At 35.3% G+C, this 27777-nt stretch overlaps 1 protein-coding gene across 34 annotated transcripts in view; it reads right to left on the minus strand.

Annotated features, from left to right (window-relative positions):
- Positions 1-27777, minus strand: part of KCNC2 (potassium voltage-gated channel subfamily C member 2) — a 199755-nt gene that overhangs the window by 84735 nt on the left and 87243 nt on the right. Inside the window, exon 5 of one of the 34 annotated variants that reach the window (XR_014845409.1) lies at positions 25451-27669. The exons of the other annotated variants lie outside the window; for them this stretch is intronic. The gene's annotated coding sequence lies outside the window, so the exon portion shown is untranslated. Of the gene's footprint in view, positions 1-25450; positions 27670-27777 lie in introns of those variants that run through there. 34 annotated transcript variants of the gene reach the window in all.

The following is a 27777-nucleotide window of genomic DNA, read 5'->3' on the forward strand; positions in this document are numbered from 1 at the left end:
TTTCTTCTAAAAATTCTACTATGTTCTACTTTCCCCCCACCCCATGTTCTTCATGCTTATTTATCTTTGAGCCAGTATTTCCTTACTTTACTCCTCACTTGCAAGTCTCTACCTATTTTCTACACTTATATGATTGGAATGTACCTGACTTAATTTGCTACTAGGTGAAGTAGGTACTTTGTTAATAGGCAGTATTGCCCAGAAGTGAGCATAACATAGTACTAAAAATATAATGACATCAAAATATGTAACAGCTGTAAAATTGAGCATGAGACCAACAGTATAATAGAAATTTTTACATAACTTTTGAATTAACTGTAACAATACAAAGGATGAACACTTATAAAAAGGCATCATGCCAAAACCAAAAATTTGAAAACACGAGAGACTCCTAAAAAAAACAAACCTTGAAGTATACAAATATTCGGTCTTTCCCTAACAATCAGCACTGCCTTGATATTCAAATGATAAAAAATTGAAATGTTATGAAAAATTCTCAAATCTAAGATCTCAAAGCAGAATCAATTTAGTATAACTAGGAAGTGTGTCTTCAGTTTACTATTTATCTCAAAAGATAAGCAATAAGTAACCACCTGTAGTTCAGAAGACGCCAAAAGTAAGAAGCATATTATATGATAGAAAATGACACCTACTACTTGACAATTTTAAGTGCTTTAAAATTAATGTACTGTCTACAGTCATACCACTGAAGACACCAGATCTCGTCGTAAAATTAATGTACTGATGCTAGTCACAATTTTCATACCAAGGGATTTGGACTAAGATGAATGTATTTAATTTTCATTTTAAAAAATCTCAGCATTGTCTCTTGAATGTTGAATTCCCAAACTTGGTTCAAATGTATTAGTCATTTGGATATGCACCCTCTGACCTTCTGAACATTTAAAGCCACCATTTCCCCTATACAGTAGTTCCCATTATGTATGAGGGATACATTCCAAGATTCCCAGTGGATGCCTTAACTAAAGAGAATATCAAAACCTATACATAATATGGTTTTTTTATCCTATACACACACACTTATGATAAAGTTTAATTTATACATTAGTCACAATAAGAGACTAACAACAATAACTAATAATAAAATAGAACGAGTCTAACAATCTACTGTACAAAAGTTATGTGAGCATGGTCTCTGTCTCAAAATATCTTATTGTACAAATTTAATGCCTTTTTTATCTTATAACTAAGCACTTGTCATGCACTGTGCCATTACTTTTGCTGTTTGAGGTGAGAGAGCAAACCTAGCCTAAATTTCTTTTTCCTTCTTCACAATTTCAGGGTAGAAGAGTTGTTCTTTCTGTAGATCTAGGAAGCACTTTACAGTTTCACCCTGGCATATCCATGTTACCAGCATCACCACTCCTCTTGCACTTTGGGGCCATGATGAAGAAAAAAAAGGGTGACTTCAACACAAGCACTGCAAAAATGCCACAGTCAATCTGATAACAGAGATGGCTAAGTGACAAATAGGTGGAATATGCTGCTGGACAAAGGAATGATTCATGTCCAGGGCAGGGACAGAGCATGACAGAGTGAGATTTCATCACACAACTCAGAATGGTACAAATTTAAAACGCAGGAATTGTTTATTTCTGAAACTTTTCATTTAATATTTTTGGACCATGGTGGATGAAGATAGCTGAAATCATGGCTAAGGAGAGACTATTGTAACTTTTAAAATATAGAGAATTTAGTTCAGTATAATCTAGCAAAACATTCTTGTATTTATAAAGGAATCACAGCATCCTATTCTAGAAATCCTGGCCTGTTAACTTTCCCACACCACAACACAACGTCTCAGTCTCCAGCTCCAAATGCCATGACCACACTCTTTTCCAATGGAGTTTAGAATACAGAGGTTGCCCTGTATTAATGAGAAATGGTGAGCAAAATCTTAGAAACCATTTTTTGTAAATTCATACTACAATAGAAATATGAGGGGGGAAAATCCTCTTATTCACTTTGTGTTTTGATTTTGAAATTTAGTCTTATTTTTGTCCGCTATAGAACATTATTATTATTCCATTCTCCTGCCCTGGATCATGAGAATATCATACTGACGCTAAGACATAACGCATCTAGCCACTCCAAAATGTCCTCTAGGTCCTCCCAGAGACCCTGACAAGTTCTCAACCTACTAAACCACAATAGGAACTCCCCAGCCTGATGTCTGAAGTCTTCTGATCCTATGCCTTCATTACAGGCCTTTCATGATAGTCTCTGAGAAAGAATTAAAATGAGGGGGCCAAATTCATTAGGTGTGGGTCACTCACATCCATTTTTCCTGGAAAAAAGGAGGACTTGAATTATCCAAATCAATACTGTTGTGACATAGACAGGGAGGCACAGAACATGTAAAACTGTGATGTGACTAGTCCGGCTTTTTATATTCAGGAAGCTGTTCTGTATATAGGTCACAATGTATCATTGGATAGAATCCTCTACTAGCTGACCATGAACAGATCAGGCAAGGCATAGTGGGACTAGGCTTTTCACAGGAGAAGAGTAAAAGGTTACTAAGACTCATTATGTAGGAGAATCAATGCACAGGGAATATCATTATCTAAGATAAATGAAAAATTAGTTTTAATCTTCAAAATTAAAGGGAGAACTGTTACCATGATAGGAAAATTTAACTAGAAGTACCAGAGGTGTTAGTGTATGTGATGATGGACATATAACTGCTGACATTATTTTTTTGCTACTGTTTTATTCAGAATGTGTCATAGGTCTCTTGTTTCAATTAATTAAATTTAATTCTTTGGATTAAGAAAATGTGGTATATATATACAATGGAATACTACGCAGCCACAAAAAAGAACAAAATAATGCCCTTTGCAGCAATATGGATGGAACTAGAGACTCTCATACAAAGTGAAGTAAGTCAGAAAGAGAAAGACAAATACCATATGATATCACTTCTATCTGGAGTCTAAAATATGGCACGAATGAACCTTTCCACAGAAAAGAAACTCATGGACTTGGAGAAAACACTTGTGGTTGCCAAAGGGGAGGGAGTTGGATGGACTGGGAGCTTGGGGTTAATAGATGCAAACTATTGCATTTGGAGTGGATAAGCAATGAGATCCTGCTTTATAGCAGAGGGAACTATATCTAGTCACTCTTGATGGAACATGATGGAGGATACTGTGAGAAAAAGAATGTACATATATGTGTGACTGGGTCACTTTTCTGGACAGTAGAAATTGAAAGAACACTGTAAACCAACTATAAAGGAAAAAATAAAAATATTTTAAAATAAAAAAATAAAAAAGAAATCCTTTAGGAAAGATAATTTTTTTAAAAAATCAGCAGAATCCAACTTAATTATGACTTATTTATTTTAAATGTTTTTCTTTATGCCACACACACATATTTTGTTTATGAAAGTTTAATTTCATAGATAAATCAAAAGAAAAATCAATTTAACTTGCATCTGAACTTCACTCAAATTTTTAATTTGAAGTGAATGAGAGAATCAAAAATCTGATGAAATAATATGTAAAGTATTCAACCAAAATAAGAGTTCTTCTGACATTTTCGCTTAGAGATTCAAAACCAGCTATGAACAGATGTATTTTAATAAAAGATATCATTAAATTAAAAACCCCAAAATTTAAAGATAAAATTGTAGATGGTTGCCAGTTTTGACCCCCTCCCCTTTTCTGTACCCTATAGCCAATGTGTCAGCAAACATGGTGGGTTCTTCCTAAGTATCTTGCAGGCATTATTAATTTATTCAATGAATATCTAGAGAGTATTAAATTCCAGACACTGTTTTAGCAGCAAATACATAGTAATGAGCAAAACAGACTAAATCTTGCCTTCTTGAGTCTGTATTCTATAATATAATGAAGCTATAGGTATAAATGCTAGCAAGAAAAATAAATCAGGACAAGGAAATGTTAGACAATAATATTTCAGATAAGGGATTACAACCCACAGAGGTAATCTTTGATCAAACTGTAAGTGATGTGTGGAACTGAGCTTTCTTCGAGGTGTGTGCAAAGGACCTGGATTCTCTCTGAACCTAGAGTTACATCTATTATTTATTTTATCTATACAGTTTCATGTATTGTTCCCTCTCTTAAATGCCCACCAATTTTTCTGCTGCCCTCTGGAATCCAATCAGTTCCTTGAATACTTCCGGGACCCTATCTAAAGAGCTCCAGTCTATACTAAACTTCTGTCTTTCATGACCAGCCATCCCACTTACTGTGCTCTGTACCAAATGCCATGGCATTTAGAATCTAAAAGAGAAAGTGATGCTTACAGAACTTCTAATTGATCCAGGATCTCTGCCCATAGCCTATGCATATCATCTCATTTAATATTCATGACACTTCTATAAGGTGTCATTACTATTCAGTTTTACAGATGAGGTAACTGACCTTCTGAGGGACTTTGACTACATAGCTAGTAAATAGCAAAGCCAAAATCCACATCCACTTTTACATAATTTCATATATTTCATTTATTTATTTATGTTCCTACATTAGAAAAGTTTGTCCCATGTCTTTTACCTAAGTTAAAGAGATAGACTATTTTCAGTTCTTTCATCTGGAACTCTGTTAGGTTTTTCCTCTGCATATCAAATTCTTCAGGGCCCAGCATATCGCAATGCATTTTATTTTTCTTTTTTGGCCGCCCCACCACATATGAAGTTCCCAAGCCTGGGATCAGATCCAAGCCTCAGTTTTGACCTAAGCTACAGCTGCCACAATGCCAGATCCCTAACCTACTGTGCCAGGCTAGGGATTGAATCTGTTTCCCAGGGCTCCCAAGATGCTGCGATCCTGTTGCATCACAGAAGGAACTCCTGCAATGCTTTTCTAAATTGGTTAAGGCCACAATGATGTCTCTTCTCTGAATTCCTGGCACATTTGGAAACAGAATGGCATAGATTGGTACCTATTTCTTTCTCTACTTAAGTAATTCTTAATCTTTTTTTTGAAACAGAATGATATAAGAATCAATGCAAGCTCTAGATACAATCCCTAGAAAAATAATGAATACAGGTACAATATTGTGCAGACCTGAATTTCATCTCTGGACTCCCTACTTTGTTTGTGTAAACCACCCCAAAAAACGACTGTTTCTTGAGAACAGTGGCTATGATTTATTTTCTCCTGAGCTCCCTGCAATGCCTGACACAATGCTGAACAAATACACTAAGAGACTTGCTTGTCAAAGAACCTTGTGCTTCAGATTATGCAACATGATAGGTTTGCAGGATAAACTCATCTAATTTCAGTTTGCAAAATAAGAAAGTTGGATGCATTTTGGAAAACCCAAAGGTCAGGGTATTATAACTTTTAAAAGGGAGGGCAATATAGTTCAATCCCACTGTTACAATGTCATGGAGCTGTGAATTCTGAACCTGGCTGCAGAATCTGGATATTCATGCTAAAGAAAAATGTCTGAAAGGGAAATGGAAGGATAGCTAGGCTCCAATGGAACTCACACTCCCTGCCTCAAAGAGAGTATCAGATGACTATTTCCTCCCGGTGATATCGTTGGACTTGCTCATTACAAATATAATAACAATAATAAAGTGAAGGGAAATATTATTAGACTTCAAAAAGAAGACTTTAAAGGCAGCTACTAAAAATCACTCTTAGGAATTCTTCCAATTCATATAATATCATTTTCTCATTCAGATTCAAATGAAATGAACATTCTAAGGGAACTGGCTGAATATACATATTCCAAAAAAGGAAAATACTGTAACAGCAAACCAACATTTAAAAAATTGCCAAATAAGAACAGTAGGAATAAAAGATAAAACACCATATTTCATCCTAAAATTTAGAACATGAGACAACAAAAGGATATTTAAAAGTGGAATAAAACAGTAACATAGAAAATGTTGAGCTGCAAGATGGACCCATTCCTAACATCCTCACTCTTGACAACCTCAGCCAATATCCTGCACCCATCCTCCTTAGCAGACACCACATACTGACCCCCATACACATGTCACCAACACATGGTTGATACAGATTTTTCCCTGAAGCCCATCCACCTCCAAAAAAAAACCATCTTTGCCTTAATTATCTAACATGAAAGGGTGGCATCTCATTTGCTTCAGCTATAATTTCCAGCCTAGCATAAGAATTACAATTGCTTTCCCTAAAATTCCATTCACATAGCAACACAGTTTTTCTTCTGTTTTGGGCACAGCTACTCCCTGACTCTCATTATCACTGGTAATTGTTTTTTGTTTTTTGGGTTTTTTTCTTAAGAAGAAAGAGAAGACAGAAAGAAATAACTTCCGGATTTAATTACACATTTGTCTCCATACATTGAGAAATTTCTGGGTTTAAAGGCCTAATGTTTTTTGTGCTTTGGGAAGCTCTGAGAAGGTTTTGTTTTGAATTCATTTTTTCTACTCCTTTCAAAACATACAAAGGAAAAAATCTGGGGAAGATACAAGCTGTCCTGTCAACAGGCTGTATTGCTTTTATTATCTTGACTATAGCCACCAATAAGACAGCATAAAATCTACATGTTACCCACAACAGCTGCCCGCCTCACCCCCACCACCCAAAAAGACTGTAATGCTGACTTTTCTTCTGTGGAAACTGTTAGAACCAGGGATAGCCTTGGAATGTTAAAATTGTCACTTTTTAACAAAGATAATCCTGAAGAGGGCTCAGGGAATTTTTTATTTTAAAGGAAGAAATCAGCAATATTTGAGAACAAAATAAAAATTAGAGCTCGTAAGTTGGAAAGGATAAGGCAGAGAGCTTAATAATCAAACTTTAAATTTATACAATGTCGAATAACATATATAGTAATATCATATATGTACTCTTATATTACAGTGAACTATTAATATGGACATTAAAGTATCCTCCTCATCAATTTTTTTTATGAATATCATATGAGCCAATACTTTAAAGTTATGTAAAACAATGCACTACTATAATTTAGAGCAATGAAGCTGGGCATTACATACCACAAACTGAATAGCACCCTCAGAGTTGTGCAACTCAGCAATCCTGCACAGTGATCAACATGTATCAAAATTAATTATGTCCTTGCCTACTTTATTGCATGGTGCTCTCCTCAAAACAGGCCCTATCCTTCATCCTTCTACCTCAGTCCTAATACAGGGCCTTAAAAGAACTATATACTATATGTTCACACAATTCCTGAGCATTAGAGCAGATAGTTTTCACTGTCTTTAGACAAATCAAGAAGCCAAATCTCAGAAAGGATAAGTGACTTTATCAACAACTTTCAGTTAAATAATTATTGGTCATTTACTAAGCACCACTGCCGAATACCTATGATGTGCCAGGCACAGCCAAGGACAATGTATAACAATTCTGTGGAGTTGCTAACATTCCACCAGGGACAAACAGATGATGAGCATGTAAACAAATACATAAAAGAACTTTAGATACTACCGGTGGGGGGAAAAAAAAAGAAAACAGGTGGGGTGGTAGGGTCTGCAGTAGCTTGGTTGGCAAGTACTTGGAGAAGGCTTCTCGGAAGAGGTGACCTTGGCACTGGTGACCTCAATGCTGAGAAGGTTGCCCTCTAAGAATCAGGAGAAATAGCATCCCAAGCAGAAGGAAATCAAGGATAAAGACCTGAAACAAGCTGGCAAGGAGCAGAAAGAAGCTTGGAGGAGCTGGAATGCTGTGAGAAAGCAGGAGATTTTAGGAAGAAGTCAAAAGAAAAGTCTAGGCATTACAAGTCATGCTCAAAGGAGTAGACTTTATTCTGGTTACAGTGGAAATCCAAGAGGTAACTTTAAGCAGGGAAGCAGTGAGATTTGACTAAAACTCTAGAAAACTTATTCTAGCTAACATAGAGAAAATGAGATAAGAAAAGGGCAAAAAGGTCAGTTAAGGGCCCAGTACAGTAATCCAGGAAAGGGATTAGATTTTGCAAAATATCCCTACCACTGTGAGAGAAAGAACTTCTAACTGGACAGAATGTAGTACTGAATAAATAAGATAGCCAAAATTTTATATTTTCATTATTTACAACCACAAGAAAAAGGAATTTGCTTATAAATCAAGTGTGGTACCTGCACCTTGCTTTTCATCAACTTCACTGTACATTATCAGGCCTGATGAGAGTCCACCTAAATCATAGTCAGACACTGAGACTATAAAGAATAAAGCAATGCACTGACTACATAGAAATGTTATGTGAAATGTGTTTGCTGGATACCCCTCCCACTGGGGCCCTTCGGGCCTTTTCATTTCACTCAATGGCCTTTTGAATAGATTAATATTAAATGCACAACTTAGTAACTGCAAGACTGGGATCTTGAGGCCGCTCACAGTTGTTTTCAGGAATACAACAAAAACCCCTTACTGAGACTGCCAAATGAGCTGCTTCACACAGCTTCAAATGTAGAATTTCTTTAAAAAGAGGCTTTGAGCAAACCTAATCACAGCTAGGAAGGTAGACCTTCTCTATTTCTAATGAAGATAGTTAAAATAATTAACATTATATGTCACTTCATCATTTGTAAAGTACTTTCCCATACAATGCCTCACAGGATCCTCAAACTAACACTGTGATGTAGGGTAATAGTAATTATTATTATCTCCTATATGGGGATAAATAAGCAAGGTCAGGGAAGTTAGTGACTTAATCAAGAAAACTCAGCCAGCAACTGGTCAAGTGGACCCGAACTTGAAGCAAGTTTTCTAACATTCAACGTCATGCTAGTTCCATCATTCTAAGCAGCTTACGTTTAATGAAGGCTGTCTGGCCCTGGAAAGCTGCATAGTGCTATGGGTAAGAATACAGGCTCTCAGGTCAGATATAACTCCATCTATACATCAACTCCACCACTTCATTGTTAAAAGTTTGCAGCTTTACATGTAAGATAAGGATACTAAACCCCACCTCAAAAAAAATTTTTTTTATGGCCACACTTGCAGCATATGGAACTTCTCAGGCTAGGGGTTGAACTGGAGCTGCTAGCCTACATCACAACCACAGCAACACAGGATCCAAGCCGCATTTGTGACCTATACCACAGTTCATAGCAACACTAGAACCTTAATCCATGGAGTGAGGCCAAGGAGAACTACATCAGGAACTCCAAAAATATTTTTTTGAGGATTAAGATAATATACAGAAAGAGTTTAACACAATATCTTAAGCAACAGAAATGGCTTAATCTGTGATAGTTTAAGAAATGGATGACCCTTACAACAAAATGAAGCATATACCCTAATTGTCTTTAGGACACACTGTAAAATGAAATCAGGTATAAGGTGACTCAGACAGTTACGATGCTCTGCATAAAACTTTCAAAGAAGATTTCAAGCCCATCTTCAACATCTCATTTATAATTAATAGAAGGCCAGGGATTTAAATGTAATAAATGCAGAATGAATAAAACAGCAAGTTAAGTCTCTTAGGAGTTTCGGTTGAATAGTTCTAGTCATTTGAATTTAAGGAGTGTTCAGAACAACTCCCTTCCTATTAACCCCCAATATACTATCATCTTAATATTTGCAGAGACTCCATAATTTGGCAGCAATGTCTTGTCGATATTCAGGATTGATTTATTCTGGAGCACCCACCACAGGTTCCTGGGCATTCTGGCAGTTAGGCTTGGCAGACACAGTATCCTCTCCTGGCCTCCCACCAGGAGTCTTAGCCTCCCCCTGCTGGCCTCTCTGACCCCATATTCAAGCATGATTTACAGCTGGGACTACAAGCAGCAGCACTTCTTTATAATGGCATGCCTTGAGCCCAGCCAGTTCTTTTCACAGCTGGCACAAATATATACACTATAGCCTAAGTCCTAGGGAATGACGCCTTTTAAGATTCAGAAACTGCATGGACTGAAGCCACAAACGATGCCAAAGCCATCAAAAGAATGTCCTGACCCTGACACAAAAGTGCTAAATGTGATGAAAGACTCTGGCAGCAAGGACAGTCTCTTAGAAAACGTTCCTTGGCACATGGTTATTTATTACCCTGCCAGGGAAGGAAGTTGCTTGGTGGTGCTCAGAAATTGTCTCTTTAAGAGGAGTTGTGGGAATTACCTGAGAGGGGCCCCATGTATGCCTTTTCAGAAGGCTTTGAGATTATGCTCATTCCTTAGCTGCACACATCTTTTCATTTCCTTTAATCATTGCAAAATTTTTTCCTAAAACACTAGCTCTGGTTATAAATCCACAAAAAACTTAATTTCATATATTTTTAACAATAGGCAATGCTGTATTTTATCCCTTCATCTGCAGCTAATATGAGTTAATATGGGAAACTCCCCAAAAGCCCCCTGTATTGTGTCTGCCTTCTGTCTACTCTAGTGCTGCATACACCCCTCTCTGGGTCACATGATCTGCAAAGCCAAGGCTGATGTTGATACCTTCTATTTTTCCATTCCTCACTTTTATGATGTTTCCAGTTCTCAACTCATTCACCCTTACTTCCTAATATTATAAACCTCTATAACCAAGGCTATCAACTTCCCCACTTGGCTCTTAAATACATAGCTGATTTCAATGGATTTCCTTTATATTACACCCACTTTGCTTCCAAAATTCTCCCTTTTGGGCCAAATCTTCCCTCTACTGAGTCTGCTGATTTAGGACAATTTGCTTAAAATTTCCCTTTCTCATTTTACAATTAGTCAACAAGCATAGGACCAGGCATAGGGTGAGCTGCTAAGGACAAAGCAGTGAAAAACAGACATTATCCCTGCCCTAAGGAAAGAGAGGATGCTAAGGAAGTAATCACACATATAACTAGAAAATGACAGTTGTGATATGTGCTAATAAAAAATAGAGGAAATGGGAAGGACTCAGGGAAGGCACCTGAGGAAGTGACTGCCTTTGTCAAAGGACTGGTAAATGCTCTTCTTCATTTAATTGTGCTTTTGTATGAGCTACTGAAATCAGAATGTTGTACTAGTTCACTTTAATATTCAGCATGTGATTCAGATACTCTCTGCAGCTGTTCCCTGACCACTTGGTCCTGTTTCTTTTGGAATTTCCATTGAAGCAGAAGCATTCATTTCTCATGGCCATACTGATAGATTAAAATAAGTAAGTACAACTCAGAGTTGCACTGTGGCTCAGTGGGTTAAGAACCCAACCAGTATCCATGAAGATGCAGGTTCAATCCCTGGCCTTGCTCAGTTGATTAAGGATCCAGCATTGCCACAAGCTGCAGCGTAGATCATAGGTGTGGCTCAGATCCTGTGTTGCCCTGGCTGTGATGTAGACCGGCACCTGCAGCTCCAATTCAACCCCTAGCTTGGGAACTTCCACATACAGCGGGTATGGCCCCTAAAAGAAAAAAAGAAAAGAAAAGAAAAGAAGTGCAACTCTTCTGTCAGCTCAGTTGTAATGTCAGAGTAAAATTCTTCATCCCACTTCTGGTATTCACTGGATCCTTGGCTATCTCTACTATAGAGGAGAAAAGTGAAGTCCTTTTGTATTTAAATGATCTCACACAAAGGATGCTACAAGTTAGCGACAGAGAAAAGGTCACAGAACTCTGGGTTACTAGCTCCTTGAACACTGACTCAGCATCTACTGGGAGTCACCAGAGTCACCACATGGAAGCTGCTGCTCAAGAGTCATACCCTGTAGTGACCCAACCAATGTACTTAGAAGGGTGGTATGCCGAAAGAGAAAGACCAGTTGGGGAAATCAAAAGGAAGTTCCACCATCATCAAGACAAGAACATTAGCCTTCTTGCCAGAAAAATAGAGCTATCTCTGCCCTCCATAGATTCATGGACATAGAGTTCATTTGTTAGTGTAAAGGGAGATGGGAAACAGGAACTGTTTTACAGTCATGACCACCCTACAAAAATCACCATCCAAATCTTACAACTGCCTATGAGATATGGGATTTTATTTTATAGATGTGGAAACTGAGCCCCAGAGGCATTTATGGTAGTGGGAAAAAAACAGCACTCATTTTCGAACGCACACAGGTGGGAATCTAAAGCCACCAAGCTTCTGATTACACCTACCAATGTTGAAAAAATAGGGTATGAATTACGAGTTAAATTTGATGTAATATGTATACTATCTTCCATTAAATATCCTTGAGGAGTGCCTCCTTTTGTATATTGACTTATCAAGTTTTATTTTCAAAAAGTCAGGAGGGCAAGAAATAGAAGTCCAAAGATGAAGGCTCTGAAGTTCAACATACTTAAATTTTCAACAGGCTCTACTGTTCACTAGCTTTATTAGCTCTCTTACATTTCATCACCTGTAAAGTTGGGTCAATAACAGCATCTTTCTATTAGGAATTTTTCAATTACTGTATTGAATGATGCAGATTTATTTCTTGACTCAATGTCTGGCACATACTCAGGAAATGTTAGCTATCTTTTTAAAGTCTATATTCACATGAATGAAATTGTTTCTTGATGCTGTGTTAAGTGACTTGAAAAAGCTCAGCTAAATGAGCATACACCATGACACATTCTCAATAAAATCTCAGGTCCACAGTATATATCCTAAGGGTCTTTAAACTTTGTATTCCATTGCTTAAGTGTCAACCTTCTTGAAAACATAGCTCACACATTCCTGAGGTAAAACAAAAGAACAGCCATGTAATTAGACGACGATATAAATTAGGATCCAAAGACCAAAATTCAAGTCCCAATTACTGTGACTATGTAATCTTAGACATTCATTTCATCTTTATGAACTGATCGGTAACCCTATATTTAAGATAAAGAAAATATGGAGTTCCCATCGTGGTGCAGCGGAAACGAATCTGACTAGGAACCATGAGGTTGCGGGTTCAATCCCTGGCCTCGCTCAGTGGGTTAAGGATCCTGTGTTGCCGTGAGCTGTGGTGTAGTTTGCAGATGTGGCTCATATCCTGCATTGCTGTGGCTGTGGCACAGGCCAGTGACTACAGCTCCGACTGGACACCTAGCCTGGGAACCTCCATATGCCATGGGTATGGCTCTAAAAAGACAAAAATAATAATAATAATAATAATAATAATAAAGAAAATAGGATTCACCTCCTCCACATAGCTTCAGTATCAAAGTAAATTGTCGTAACAGGACTGGGAGTTTGGGATTGGCATATGCACACTGTGGTATATTGAATAACTGGTCAACAGGGACATGCTGTACAACACAGGGAACTCTCCCTAATATTCTGTGAAAATCCATATGGGAAAACAATCTGCAAAAGAATGGATATGTGTACATTATAACTTGTACAGCAGAAATTTTCACAACATTGTAAATCAAATATACTTGATTTTAAAAAATTTAAAAAAAACAGGAAAATCTATTAAGTATGTTTTTTAGTAAGTAAAACATAAAGATTCAAGGATTGAATGTTTGTATTTGATATGTTAGGCCAAATAAGCACAAGACAAGTAAAAAACATCAAAGCAAACCAGCAAGTACAAACTTTTTTTGTTCATCTATGGAATATTCATTATCTTCTAACGTTTGCTGAGGCTGTATAATGAAATATAAGATACTACTTAAAATCAGAAAGCTGGAAAAATATCAGATAGTTTTTACTAAAGGTCATAGTTTTACTAAAAGAAATTTACTCTTTGAAACTCAGATTTATTTTAATCAGAGGACATTTTAGTTCCAGTCTTAAGCCAATCTACCTTGATGATTTATAAGGATATTTTATCATGTATTATATTTTTTTAAATTGAATGTTTAGAAATTCCTAGGTAAAATTAAATCCCTACCTAATCAGATTCAGATAATTACATTAAATTAAACATATTTTTTCAAAAGTAAGTACAAATTTTGTAGAAAAAAATGAAGATTGGCATACGAATCTTGCTCATTTTTAAAGGATGAATGTTTCTCTAATGTCATTGTATAAATTTAAGGTACTACTTTAGAACAAAAATGGAAGTAGTTTCTTAAGGTTTCAGCATCAAATTGGAATATAAAAGAGACATACATGACCAAATTCTCTTTTTTTAAGGCAATTTTTACTGCACAGACTAAGCTTAAACACTGAGTTTATTTTAATTGGCTCAGAATCAAGGACACGTAAATCTTAGAGTATCGCTTGAAACCAATTCTATTCTTAATAGTACAAAAATAGATACAATGAAATACTTCTCTAATTAAATGTTTTTAAAAATATACTTAAGGAGAAGAGCAAAACAAACAGACTGGTATCCACCCACCATCCTAAGCAACTACCTTTCCCAAATGCCTCTTTTAGGACTGAATAGGCAATGTGTTTGTAATTCTTACTTCTACCTGAGGTTCTTTTCCCTAATCATTCATTCTGCAATGGAAAGCAATACAGCAACATTCCGTGTTTCTTACGTAGGAACAACACAATTTTATCTGAGGAGACAGTTTCAGGTCTAGATTCTAGACCAATTAAATCCAGGGTTAAAACGTACCAGGTCCCCTGATCTGCATATCAGTCCAATACAATCTGAGTTGAGTTCTTCCTCTGGGTATGCACCTCTCCACATTTATTTCTCCTGCAATTCTTTCCTACCATGACGGAACCCTTAGGGATTCAATGGTCTTAGAAGTCCAAGGAATCAGTAAACATCCCTCAGAACTTCAAAATCAGCAGTAACTGGAAGAAGCTGACCTGAGGAGGCTGCAAAGTCATTTGTCAAAAAGCAAAACTGAATACTACTTTTGTAACATAAATGAGCTATCCTTCAATAAGCACTACACTTTCTAAAGATTTACGTGTTCCCCATTCATCTAGTCAAGGGAATAAATTTCATCTCAGATTGCTAAAGGAAGATAATACAAAGTTCCATAAAAGAACCCAACCCAAACCTTTCAAATCTCGCTACATGAAATCTCATTACCATCTGCATACAGAGTTTGTTTCTGTATGAACTTAAATGGTCCTCATTCACCTAAATCAATTTTCACATTGAGTATAACTCCACAGGGAAAAACAATCTGTCCTCTACTGATCAATTTGTATGCTTCAAAAACCCTCAAAGATATGATTATTCACATTTCACAAAACATATCCAGGGGATTTATATACTCCAAAATGTCTTTACACTATAATTTTTTTAAAGTTAAAAGTCTGTATGTTTGCTTGATCATAATCTTCAGCTCCATGAGAATTTACTACATAGAAGTTTTATGTCTTCACCGAGGCCAGAACAAGAGTTTAGATTGCAATGAGAAGGTTTTTATTAGATATAAATAAATACGAACTCTTGAAAGAGGGGGATTTTAAGATGCTTTAATAAGCTATTAAGGATTAACTGTCTGAGATGGTTTAAATATTTAATCATATACAGAGACAAAAATGAGCTCTGGGGATCCCTGGCAGACCTATAACCCTATAGAAATGGGGCATGACACAGGTGAGTCACTGAGGATAAAGATGTTTTCTACTCATCTAAGAAGGATTAAAATGTAAAATTTGCTTATATTATGATTAAATATCTATCTCTTACCAGGCTCAAATAAAAAATATGTTCCTTCTCATTAGGGACTACAACATTCTGCAAAAAAGTTTTAATCTTCCCATTGAAATTTACCACCCTTGATATCTTTATTACTATTCCTATTAAGCAGACCTTAATAAAAACGCATCAAAGGTTGTGACAAAAGTTATCATCAAGCTGGAAAAGAACATCAAAGAGGTTCATATGGTTGATGTGTCGACTACCATGGCAGGAAATAACCATGCCAACTGGCAAATTCATGAGGCTACCATTCTCTGCAGCAAGTTGTTCAGTGTAGGTGAAAAACAAATTAACAAAACATGTAAAAAGTATACATCTGAATTGAGTGTTTTGAAAATTAATTTCTAAGTCTTGAACATAAGCCAAAATCAGATCAACCTATTTTAGCCAATCAACAAACAGTTTAGGGCCCCATGACTATACTGTTATTCTTCTTAACATAAACTTACCAATATATTTACATTGAAAGTAATCAACTGTGTTTCTCAACAGAAGATCCAAACCAAGTGAAGAGGAGTGATGCTTCTTAGCTGTACTATTTGCATATCCTTATGAAATGGTAGAATCTTTCATGTTTGGACTTTCTCTTTCAGAAAGTAATCATTCTGAACTTGAGCCAAAGTTCCATGACTTCTCTTTCAATATCACCTTTTGTAAGGTATTTAGCCAAGACTACTAGAATGTGTAAAGTCATTCATGGGAGGAGTTGCAAAGTAGGGAACTTTTCTGTCACTGCCATTTTTTGGGCCAAACATCACTTCTCTACTCTTTTAACCCTTTTATGCACACTATTTTCAAAACCATACACACTCAGGCTAATGACTAGGACCTTCAAATTAAATTCATCTCTTTTTCTCATTTCTCATTAGAATTCTCACTTTCCTAGACTCATGCATTGGAAAACAAAGTTTTCAAATATAAATTTATACTTGAATATTACACTTAGGAAATATATACATATATACAGAGAGGGAGCTCTCATTTTGCTCCTTATAGTAACTCTACAGCATGGGTATTATTTTCTTCCTTTTAAATATACAGGAAATAAGGTGATATCTGGTGAGCTGTGGGGCTAAGACTAACACCCAAGACCCTCTTCTCTCAATCTTATGGCTTTACCACTACACAAAATAGTAAGGAAATTCATCTTTATAACATAGCTCAGTGATACATGAACTAGTTTTAAAAGGATATTTGTTGCACTGAAGGAGGTAAAACAGAGAGTTGTGTTGTCTCACTTATAATAATTTGCATTTTAAAAGAGAATAACTTGGTAAATTAGTTCTTTAAAAAATTAAAATGAATTTCCAGTGTTGAAATTTCAAGCATTAACTTATTCATTCACACATTCACTCAACAAACCCTTACTGAACACCGTACATGTGCCAATAATTGTATAAGGTGGTAAAGGTACAACTTGGATAAGTCATTTTTACACCTCTAAGTATTGTATGTCAGGGAAGATAGACAATTAAACACCATTGATTACATGGACTCATATATAACACATGAGGTTTACCTAGGATGCCATGGAAACAAAAGTCTGGAGACAACATTCTATGAAGGTTTCATATGTAATGTGACAAATGAGCTAAGTTTTGTAGGATGAGGAAGTCGGTGATATGAGAGGGAGAATGTTCCAGACATTTAGGATGCATGAAGAAGGCACAAGCCTGAGACAAGGAAGAAATCACAAGCCATTCAAAATGGTTCTGGAATGTGTGTGAGGCACAATGCAGAGGCGAAAAATAAAGGGTCATAGGGTAAGGTTAAGATATTGCACTATATCTTGAATCCTATGGGGACATCAAAGGATTATAAACAAGAAAGTTCAGGATAAAGCTTTGGTTACAAAAGACTACTTAAGCAGCAAGGAAAATTAGAAACATGCCTTTGGAGAATTTGGGGGCAGGAATGATTCCCCAGTGTTCTTAGATCATATGGTAGAGAGTCAACTCTTCAAAATGACCCTGATGTATTAAAGGAAAAACTCATATATAACAACTAAACATTTCAACAAACTTTTCATCATGCCTATGAAAACAGTGCTGTGTTAAGCATTCCCTTCTTTACAATATACCATCATATGGTATACTGTATATTGTATGTACCATATACTGTATATTATTAAGAAATTTTGCTTTCTAGTTAGTCTAGTTAATATTTTGGATTTGGCACTTGTCTCAAAGAATTATGAATGAAAACTCACCATGGAAATTACAGAAGACAGGTAGTAACAATCTTGTTATTCTGGTGAAAGCCAGGCTTTAACAAAGTGAGAATTAGTAGCTATATGACAGCACTAGTTGAAAATGTAGCTCAAATTAAATTCAAACAATATAGAAAATTATAGGATCTTTCACTTTCTTTCAGTGAAAAAGGTCAGTGCTCCAACTGTTGACAGGAAGAGAAAAAAGAGCTTGGTATTTAAGGGAAATTGCCTATGGCATTATGGAACCATGAAACAAAAACTGGCGGTCTCAGTGGTCTGTTTTATTTAAGTCTAGTGATGGTTTGGAAATAATAATTGAACACATCAGCTGGAAAATATAAAGAAAAAGGAAAAAATGAGTCCTTAACTGAGTAATCAAACACGTAGATTCTCATTCCCAAACTGGAAAGCTTCAAAGAGGATAATGAGGCAAACAAACACATTGACTTTAAGAATGAAAATAATAAATGATGAAGAAGTAAAGAAGCGGGGGCACAGATTGTATTTCTCAAAAAAAAGGAGGCAAGTGAAGAAGACAGAATTTTACTTTTTGAAAAATCTATGCAGATGTGAGCGTGTTTGGAAGACAAATTTAATGAGAAAGTTGAGTCCATCAAGGGAATATTTCATCTCACAATTCAATGTTCCTTTTCAAATAAATTATCAATTACGGAATTGATAATGGAATTCCCTTATCTATTTTATTTTTTATTTCTATTTTTATCCCTTCCCTTATTTTAAGTAAAATATTAAAAACCTTTTATGGATTTTTACCTGGAGAGGAACAAACACTATAAATCATCTAAAAATACATGGATATGACTTTCCTCCAAACTAAGAAAGAGAAATTCCAAGACAAAACCTTTACTATTCCATTAATAAAGGACATAATGATGAATAACTTCTTAATATTAAAATGGTATAGCAATGAAAATATCTAGTAATGTAATAGGATGTCTCAGCTTCAAACACAATGTCACAGAAAAATTCTTATTACAGAGCACATTGTACAGTCTATTTTCTGTTACTTTTTCTCCTAATTAATCTACTTTTTATAATATCTTTAACCTAAAAATACTTACAGTATAGATTTTAAATAGGATTGGAATGACAAAGTAGGATCTTTGTTATAATAATCATAAAACTAGTCAATAAAGAATAATAACTGAATTTATGTTCAATCCTCCATGATCCACATTGGAAATCTATTCTGTTATACTCATTCACAAGTAGAAATATATTCAACATAAAAAAAATGTATATAAATATCTAAGCCTATTTTTGTAGAATACTATCAATGACCAAAATAATGTGAGGATTGGGGGGGCGTAAATAAATTCTTAGCAAGTCAGCTTCTTACTCCATGTGCTTTCAAACATGACAGGGTATGTGGACCTTTCAAAGTTCCTCATAATTTCATGATTCCAACACCTAGTTTATAAAATCAGTTATAATAGCAAGTCGACAAACTCTACCATTAAATAGATGTTGTTTAAAATAAATAAATTCTTAGAGAATGAAAATCTCTTGTAGTTTCAAGTGTAAGCACCTACTCTCCTCATTCACAGACTCAAAGAAAACATTGCTACCAAAAACAGTAGTTCATATTTGCACTTCAGGAATTTTAGACTTTTACATTTATGCATACCCAACATCACTTTCTTTGTTAATAAGACGAAAATGATATATATCTGGGTTTTTCCTTCAAATACTACAAGAGAAAAAAAAGTAGGTATTTAAGCCACAAGAAGGTTTTCACTCCATTGTTATGTTATTCAAAAAGAAAGTTAAGTTTACCATAGGTTAAGGATGGTGTTGTCATTGCTGGCATGGGTCGCTGCTGTGGTGAGGGTTCGATCCCTGGCTTAGGAACTTCCACATATCATGGGCTCAGACAAAAAAAAAGTTAAGCTTTAAACTCATTAATTTTGTATAGGAGGCAAAGAGAAATGCATACAATCAGATAATCACCAGTAGCCAGTCCCATTATCTACTGATTCATGCTTTATTTATTTCTAAGTTTTCTCAAAAGAAGATGCAATAAGCCTCTCACCTAATAAACAAATGTGTGGCTTCATGCCTCTCTGGCATTTCAATTTTTTTATTGATTCATGAAAATAAGGTCAGATTGTAAACAACTTGAAAATCCTCTTTGCTGGCTTCTATATGTCAAATTATTTTTCAGGTAGCATAAAAACTTTATTTTTTTCTTTTTAGAAAACCTCAATAGCAATAGAAGATATTTCATTTTTTTATTGAAATATGGTTCACATACAATATGTTAGTTTCAGGTGCACCACATAGTGATTTGACATTTTCGAACATTAGGAAATGATCACCATGGTAAATCTAGTAAACATCTGTCCCATACAAAGTTATTACAATATTACTGACATATTCCTATGTGGTATACTATATCCCTGTGCCTTGTTTATTTTATAACTGGAGGATTTTATCTCCTAACTTATCCATTCATCTATCAGTGAGCACTTAGGTTGCTTCCATATCTTAGCTATTATAAATAATGCTTCACTGAACATTGGGACGCATTTATATTTCCAAATTAGTTTTTATTTGTTTTCTTCAGGTAAACATTCATAAGTTAAACTTCTGGATTGCAGTTCTACTTTTAAATGTTTGAGGAACCTCCATACTGTTTTCCATAGTAACTGCTCTAATTTACAATCCCACCAAGAGTGCACACAGGTTCCCTTTTCTCCACATCCTTGTCAACACGTACTGTTCTATTTTTTTAATGACCATTCCAACAGGTGTGAGGTATATCTCACTGTGAGTTTGACTGGCATCACCCTGATGATAGTGATGTTGATAGTTTCATGTGTCTGTTGGCCATCTGTATGTCTTCTTTGGAAGAATGTGTAGTCAGGCCCTCTGCTCATTTTTTAATTGAACTTTTCTTTTCTTTTTTCTTTTCTTTTCTTTCTTTTCTCTTTTTAGGGCCTCACCTGAGGCATACGGAAGTGCCCAGGCTAGGAGTCAAATCGGAGCTACAGCTGTTGGCCACAGCCACAGCCATAGCCCAGCCACGCGGGATCCAAACCGTGTCTGCAATCTACACCACAGCTCAAAGCAATGCCAGATCCCAACCCAGAGTGAAGCCAGGAATCGAATCCGCATCCTCATGGATACTAGTTGGACTCGGTTCCACTGTGCCAAGATGGGAACTTCCTAATTGAACATTTTTGATGTTGAGTTGTAAAAGTTCTTTGTATATTCTGGATATTAACCTCTACTGGATATATTGCTTGCTGATATCTTCTACTAAGTTGGCTGCCTTTTCCTTTTGTTGATAGTTTCCATCACTGTGCAAAAGCTTTTTAGTTTGATGTAGTACTGTTTTTTGAATTTGTTTTTGTTTCCCTTGCCTGAAGAGGCAAATCTAAACAAATATTGCTAGGACCTATTTCAAAGAGCTTACTCTGTTTATTCCTAGGAGTCTTATAGTATCAGATCTTACATTTACTTCTTTATTCTATTTTGAGTTTACTTTTGCATAAGGTGTGAAAAGATAGTCCAGTTTCATTCTTATGTATGTAGCTATTCAGTGTTCCCAACACCATTTGTAAAAGAGGCTGGTTTTTTCCTATTGTATATTTTTGTCTCCTTTGTCATAGATTAATTGCCGATATAAATGTGGGTTTATTTCTGGGCTCTCCATTCTATTGATCTATGTGTCTGTTTATGTGCCAGTACTGTACTATTTTGATAAATGTAACTATACAGTTTAGTTTGAAATCAGGGAGCATGAGCCTCCAGCTTTGTTCTTTCTCAGATTGCATTTGCTATTTGGCATCTTTTGTGTTTCTATACAAATTTTAGAATTATTCATTCAAGTGCTGTGAAAAAATGCTTTTGTATAAGACTGCATTGAATCTGTAGATTGCCTTGCATATTGTAGTCATTTTATCAATATTAATTCTTCCAATCTATGAGCGTAGTATATTTTTCCATTTGCACTGTCTTCAATATTCCTATCAATGTCTTACAGTTTTCAAAGTATAAGTTTGTGACATTTTTGGTTAGATTTATTCCTAGGTATTTAATTATTTTTGGTGCAATAGAATGTTCTTATTTTCTCTTTTTGATAGCTTGTTATTAGTGTATGGAAAAACAAAACAAAATATTTCTGTATAGCAATTTTGTTTCCTGAAATTTTACTGAATTCATTTATTAGTTCTAAAAGATTTTTGGTAGTGTCTTTAGGATTTTCTACATATGGAGTTATATCATCTGCAAAAAGTTTTATTTTTCCTTTCCAGTGTGGATTACATTTATTTGATTATATTGATTGCTATGGCTAGGACTTCCAATACTATGTTGAATAAAAGTGGCACACGTGGGCAGTCTTGTCTTGTGCCTGATTTTAGAGGAAATGTTTATAGCTTTTCACTTTTGAGTATGATGTTTACTATGGATCTGTCATATATGCCCTTTATTATATTGAGGTATGTTCCTCTATACCCACTTTGTTGAGAGTTTTTATCATCAATGGATATGGAATTTTGACAAAGTTTTTTCTGCATCTATTGAGGTTATCATATGATTTTTTAATTTGTTTATGTGTTTGTTAATGTGATAATGTGATAATCACATTGCTTTATCAGCAGATATTAAACCATCCTTGTATCTCTGGCATAAATCCCACTTGATCATGCTGCATGATACTTTTAATCAGTTTGCTAACGTTTTGTTGAGGATTTTTGCATCTATACTCATTAATAATATTGGATTATAATTTTCTTATATTGTGGTACCTTTGGTTTTGGTGTCAAGATGCTGCTGGCTTCATAGAATGAGTTCAGAAGCATTCCTTTTCATTTTTTTTTTTGAATAGTTTAAGAAGGTATGTGTTAACTCAATTTTTTTTAAATTCACTTTTGAAGCTGCCTGGTCCTGGGCTTCTGTTTGTTTGGACTTCTCTTTTTTTTTAGTTACTGATTCAGTTTCATTACTGATAATCTATCTATTCATCTATCTATGTCTTCCTGATTTAGTCTTAGGAGATGGTACATTTCTAGAAATTTACCCATTCTTCTAGGTTGTCCATTTTATTGGTCTATAATCGTTTATAGTAATCTCTTGTGATCCTTGGTATTTCTGTTGTGTTGATTGTATTTTCTCTTTCTCTTTTTCTTGATGAGTCTGGGTAAAGGTTTATCAATTTCGTTTATCTTTTCAAAGAACTAGCTCTTAGTTTCATTGATCTTTTTACTTTATAAAGTTCACATTTCATTGATTTCTGCCCTGATCTTTATTATTTCTTTCCTTTTACTAACTTTAAACTTGTTTGTTCTTCTTTTTGCTAGTTTCTTTAAGTGTAAGTTTATATTGTTTATTTGAGATTTTTCTTGTTTCCTGAGGCAGGCTTGTATCTTTTAAGAATCTTTTTCTAATCTCTCTCTCGTCCTGGGACATAAAAATGACCAACATAGCATAGGCCCTCAACAGCCCTATGTAAAATAAATGAATGAATAAATGAATGACAGGATTAGGTAATTGAAAAATTGAGCACATGCTTTGTACTAGAATCAGTGCTAGGGAACATTAGAGCTGTAAAAATGAATCACATGTAAGTTGTGACCTAAATGAGCTTACAGAAATTATTATAGCATAGAAAATGATAAAACCATCAACAAGAAATTATTATAAGGATGTGATTAAGACCTAATTTGTCTGCATCAATGTGGATATTGAAAGCATGTGCTATCTATATTTGTGAGGTCAATTATTTTTATTTGACTTCGGTCCTTTCATTTTTAAAATCACATAGGGGATTCTCTCACAAGATATTTATGAAAGATATCCTAGTAATAAATAAATGCATATGCTGGCCATGATAAAGTGAAGTAGGAAAGCCATATAGGGAAGCTCAGACTTAGTCTACTTCAGAATCCACATTAGTTCAGTGGCAATTCTGAATGAATGACCAATATCCATCATTCACAGATAAAATCATCTCCATCCCTTGTGCCTTCTGAATTACTGCTGTTTGGATGCACCAATGCAATGATGTATAGAATACCCTTCAGGATATACCTAAAATAGACATATGTTGAGAAAAGACCTAAGGCTTTGGAGCAGTTGTGGTACTGTGTATATTTCCACCAAAATAAACAAGACTAGATTATTATAAGTTTTCAGATGCACAATGGAACAAGTCAGCTAAAATGCTTCAAAGAAATATAAAATTAAGTATAGCCTTATAAAAAGGAATACTTCACAGGAAAGATGACCAAACTTTTTATTGATATTTTGATATATTTCATTTTCAAAATATATCCAGAGAAATACAAACTTCATAATAATTTCTCACTGATCTTATCTTCAAATATTAATTATATTTTTTATACTTTACTCGTAGTAAAATTTTTGGATTATCAGAAATCCTTTTTAAAAATAGAGAACTACTGAAAGCAGTGGCATATAACTGTGATTGTAGTAGACAGAATGACCTCCCCAACATCTTCAGACTGGTGAATATGTTACCTTACAGAGCAAAAGGGACTTTGCAAATGCAATTAAGGTTACAGATCTTAAAATAGGGAGACTATTCTGGATCATCTGAATGGGTCCAATATAATTACATGAGCCCTTAAAAGTAAAGAGCTTTCTCTGGCTGGAGGTAGAGAGACAAAGCAGAAGAAAAGTTAGAGACTTTCAAAGCACAAGAGGAACTCAATTTATCACTCTTGGAGTGGAGCCACACAGAAAGCTAAGGAAGTCAGCCAGCCTCTTGGAGAAAAATCAGTTCCCTGACTGATGACCAGTAAAGAACTGAGGACCTCAGTTCTACAACTGCATGGAACTTAATTTGGCCAGTACTTGAAAGAGGCAGAATCTTCCACAGAGCCTCCAGATTAGCACCACCCCAGGCCCTTTGATTCAGCCTTGTGAGCTCTTGGACAATGGACCCAGATGAGCTAGGCTCTGCCTAGATTTCTGACCCCTGAATCTATGATATTGGATGTTGTTTCAAGCAACAAAGATCATGGTCATTTGTTACAGCAGCAATAAAAAAATTAATACAGAAGCTCTGGCTCTGGAATCAAGACTCTCTAGGTTCAAATTCCAGCCTTACCAGTCTAGGACCTAAAAGTTTACTAATCAATTTGTATAAGTTTTCTACTCAACCTTGTAATTTGGTCAGTCTCTACAACTAACCATAACATTGGGAAAATCATGTCTCTCTTCTAAGGCTCTATATTTTCATTTGTAAATTGATTTAATAAAAACAATATGTTCCTCACAGCTTTGTTGGGAGTACCATGAGATACTGCAAGTGACATATTTAGTCTATGCTTGTTATAGAATAAATGCTCCAAAAAAATGCCTATTTCTATTTAAAATCAAGTGCATTTGTTGAAATATTTAGCTGGATGTATAATTATCTGTAATTTACCTTGAAATGTATCAAAAAATAAGCAGACTGATAGACAGGCATTGGGTTGGATAAATGGATAGATACATGGTGGACCAAATGTAATATATTGTTAATGGCAGAAGGAAGTGGTGGATATATAGATGTTCATTGTGAAATTCCTTCGACTTCTTGTATGCTTGACAATTTTTATTAAAAGAACATTGGAACAAAACAAAATTCATGCCAGTGTCCTTTGAGCAAGAAAACACCTTATGTTAGAGTAAAACAGTTGTAATTATTAGCAAAATTATAAATTTTGAAAAGAAACCTTGGTTTTAGCCCTTGCTTTTTCTCTCTGCCCTGTCTCTGAGATGTTAAGAGAATCAAATTACATAAGGAAAGCAAATTCTCAATGCACATAAAAGTGTTATATGGTATATTTTTATTGTAAAATTAATAATTCTTCACAAAGTGATACATTTGAATGTTCTAAAATAGGCTCATTGAATCAAATTAAATGATTCTGCAACACTGCTGAAGAAATGTAACATAAATTTAATGACAGCTCCCTGCTAATCCTCACTCCTTGCCATTGCATTATCACTGCCACTCAGCATTGCTTTCATTCATTCCTCACTGACTCCTCTCACACTGACATTTGCATCCTCTAGTTGGTTAGTGAGCATGTAAGGTTATTTTGAATTTTGGATCACTGTAAATTTTGAATTATTAATGAAAGATTAATAAAGTTACTACAAAGATCAAATATATTACATATCACACTTTTACTCAGACACCAAAAAGCTTAATAATTCTTCTTTTACTAATTAGCTACTCATAACCAAGGATTTAAATTTTCATTTATTACATATGGTTGGGCTAAGGGTTCTGAAATTGTAAATATCTTATCATGAACCTCATGTGTAGACTATATATAAAATTCCTACCATTTAGCTGTGGGATTTTCATATAAGTAGTCTTACCTAAACTGGGAAAATTTTTTCCTCAGATTTTACTAAATCTGATATAATTTTAAATTTAGTATCTGAAAACATAGTGTAGGCCTCATATATGGATTAAATATATACTAAAAACTGGAAAATTAGGAAAATGTTTATAGGCTTTAATAATAAAATGATAATTACAAAACTTGACTGATGTAGTATATGTTCTGGATGCTATAAGAATTGACAAATAAATGAATAGAATCCCAGACAGCAAAAACAAGTCAAAATAAAAAGGTGTAAGTACTGGATTTGCTATGCATCTGGTTTCCATCAATATTCCACAGAATAACACTCAACAGACCTAATTCTATTGTAACCTAGAAAAAAATTATGTACTCCTTTCCAGATATGTGTGGGAAAAACTAATTTAAATTGATATTTTTCTAACTTACCTATAATAAATTACTTGCTCTCCCAGATGAGTGGGGATTCTAGTGTTTATATTACAGTGATTATGACTGATTGTCCATTAGATTTTCTGTAAAATACGTATTATCACAATCAGTTAAATTGTAAAGAAAAATTTTAACCCCAAGGACAGTATATTTTATCATAATTAAAGCAGTGTTGAGAAAACCCACTGACTACGAAGTACAGCTTGATTACAACGAGCAGAAATAGGCCAGCTGCTGTCAAGAGGGAGGAGGAAAGAGTGGGATGGATTGGGAACTTGGGGTTAATAGATGCAGACTATTGCCTTTGGAATGGATTAGCAATGAGATCCTGCTGTGTTGCACTGGGAACTACGTTTAGTCACTTATGATGGAGCATGATAACATGAGAAAAAGAATGTATACATGTATATGTAACTGGGTCACCATGCTGTTCAGTAGGAAAAAAAATAATGCATTGGGGAAATAAAAATTAAAAAAATTAAAAATTAAAAAAGAAATAGCCCAGCTGCTAAAAAACTGAATACAGATGCTATTCAATTTTTAAAATGTACTCCTAATCACAACCACATTTCACTTGTACAGGGCCCATTAGGACCATGTCAGTAATCATTCTGTATGTAGAAAGATAACACATATAAGCCAAATGGAATCAGCTCCCTTTCTGGCTCAGGACACTAATCATATGAACAGTAAATAAGAGGGAAAGGCAAGGTGCAAAGCAGAACCCGAAGAGGGTACTGACCCCAGAAACACCTTTAGCTAGTGAGTTGGGAAAAGACTCAGGGGATAAACATACCAATGGTATCTTTGTCTCTTCAATCTCATTTTCACAGGAACAATAGTGAAACTAACATCAGGGCCAGATGTATTTGAATTTTAATTAATCCCTCTGCATTTGACCTGGGTGATATCTTAATTTTTCTCTGTATGAGTTCGATGGTCCACCTATTCAAAATTGGACAATTGAGGAGGTGGGCTCTCTATACATACAGGTGTCAGAAAGGTTCAAGAAATCCATGAGGGATGGTGAATAACTCTGGGTTGGCAATAGCAGAAAATGGTTTATATCATTAGGCCTGAAGAGTCAGAGGAAGGTACAGTGTCAGGGAGATCTGCAGCTAGAGGGGCAAAACCTTTGGTCAAGGAGCATAGCTATAGCCCATTTAGGGTCCAGTAAGGACGGAAATGGAGGAATAAATACGAAGATGTCTGGTCTTCTTCCAGTCTCTTCCAGCTGACCCTACAAGGACACAGAGAGCAAGGAATGAACCCTGGAAAACACTGCTAGGAGGGCAAGGTGGGAATGGACATGGAGAGGCAACTATTGCCCTACATGACTCATTCTTTA

The sequence above is a fragment of the Sus scrofa genome, chromosome 5, assembly GCF_054392235.1.
Source record: "Sus scrofa isolate SSC_HxYL_T2T_F1_AM1 chromosome 5, Sscrofa_HxYL_maternal_Yorkshire_Landrace_v2.0, whole genome shotgun sequence".
Lineage (NCBI taxonomy): Eukaryota > Metazoa > Chordata > Mammalia > Artiodactyla > Suidae > Sus > Sus scrofa.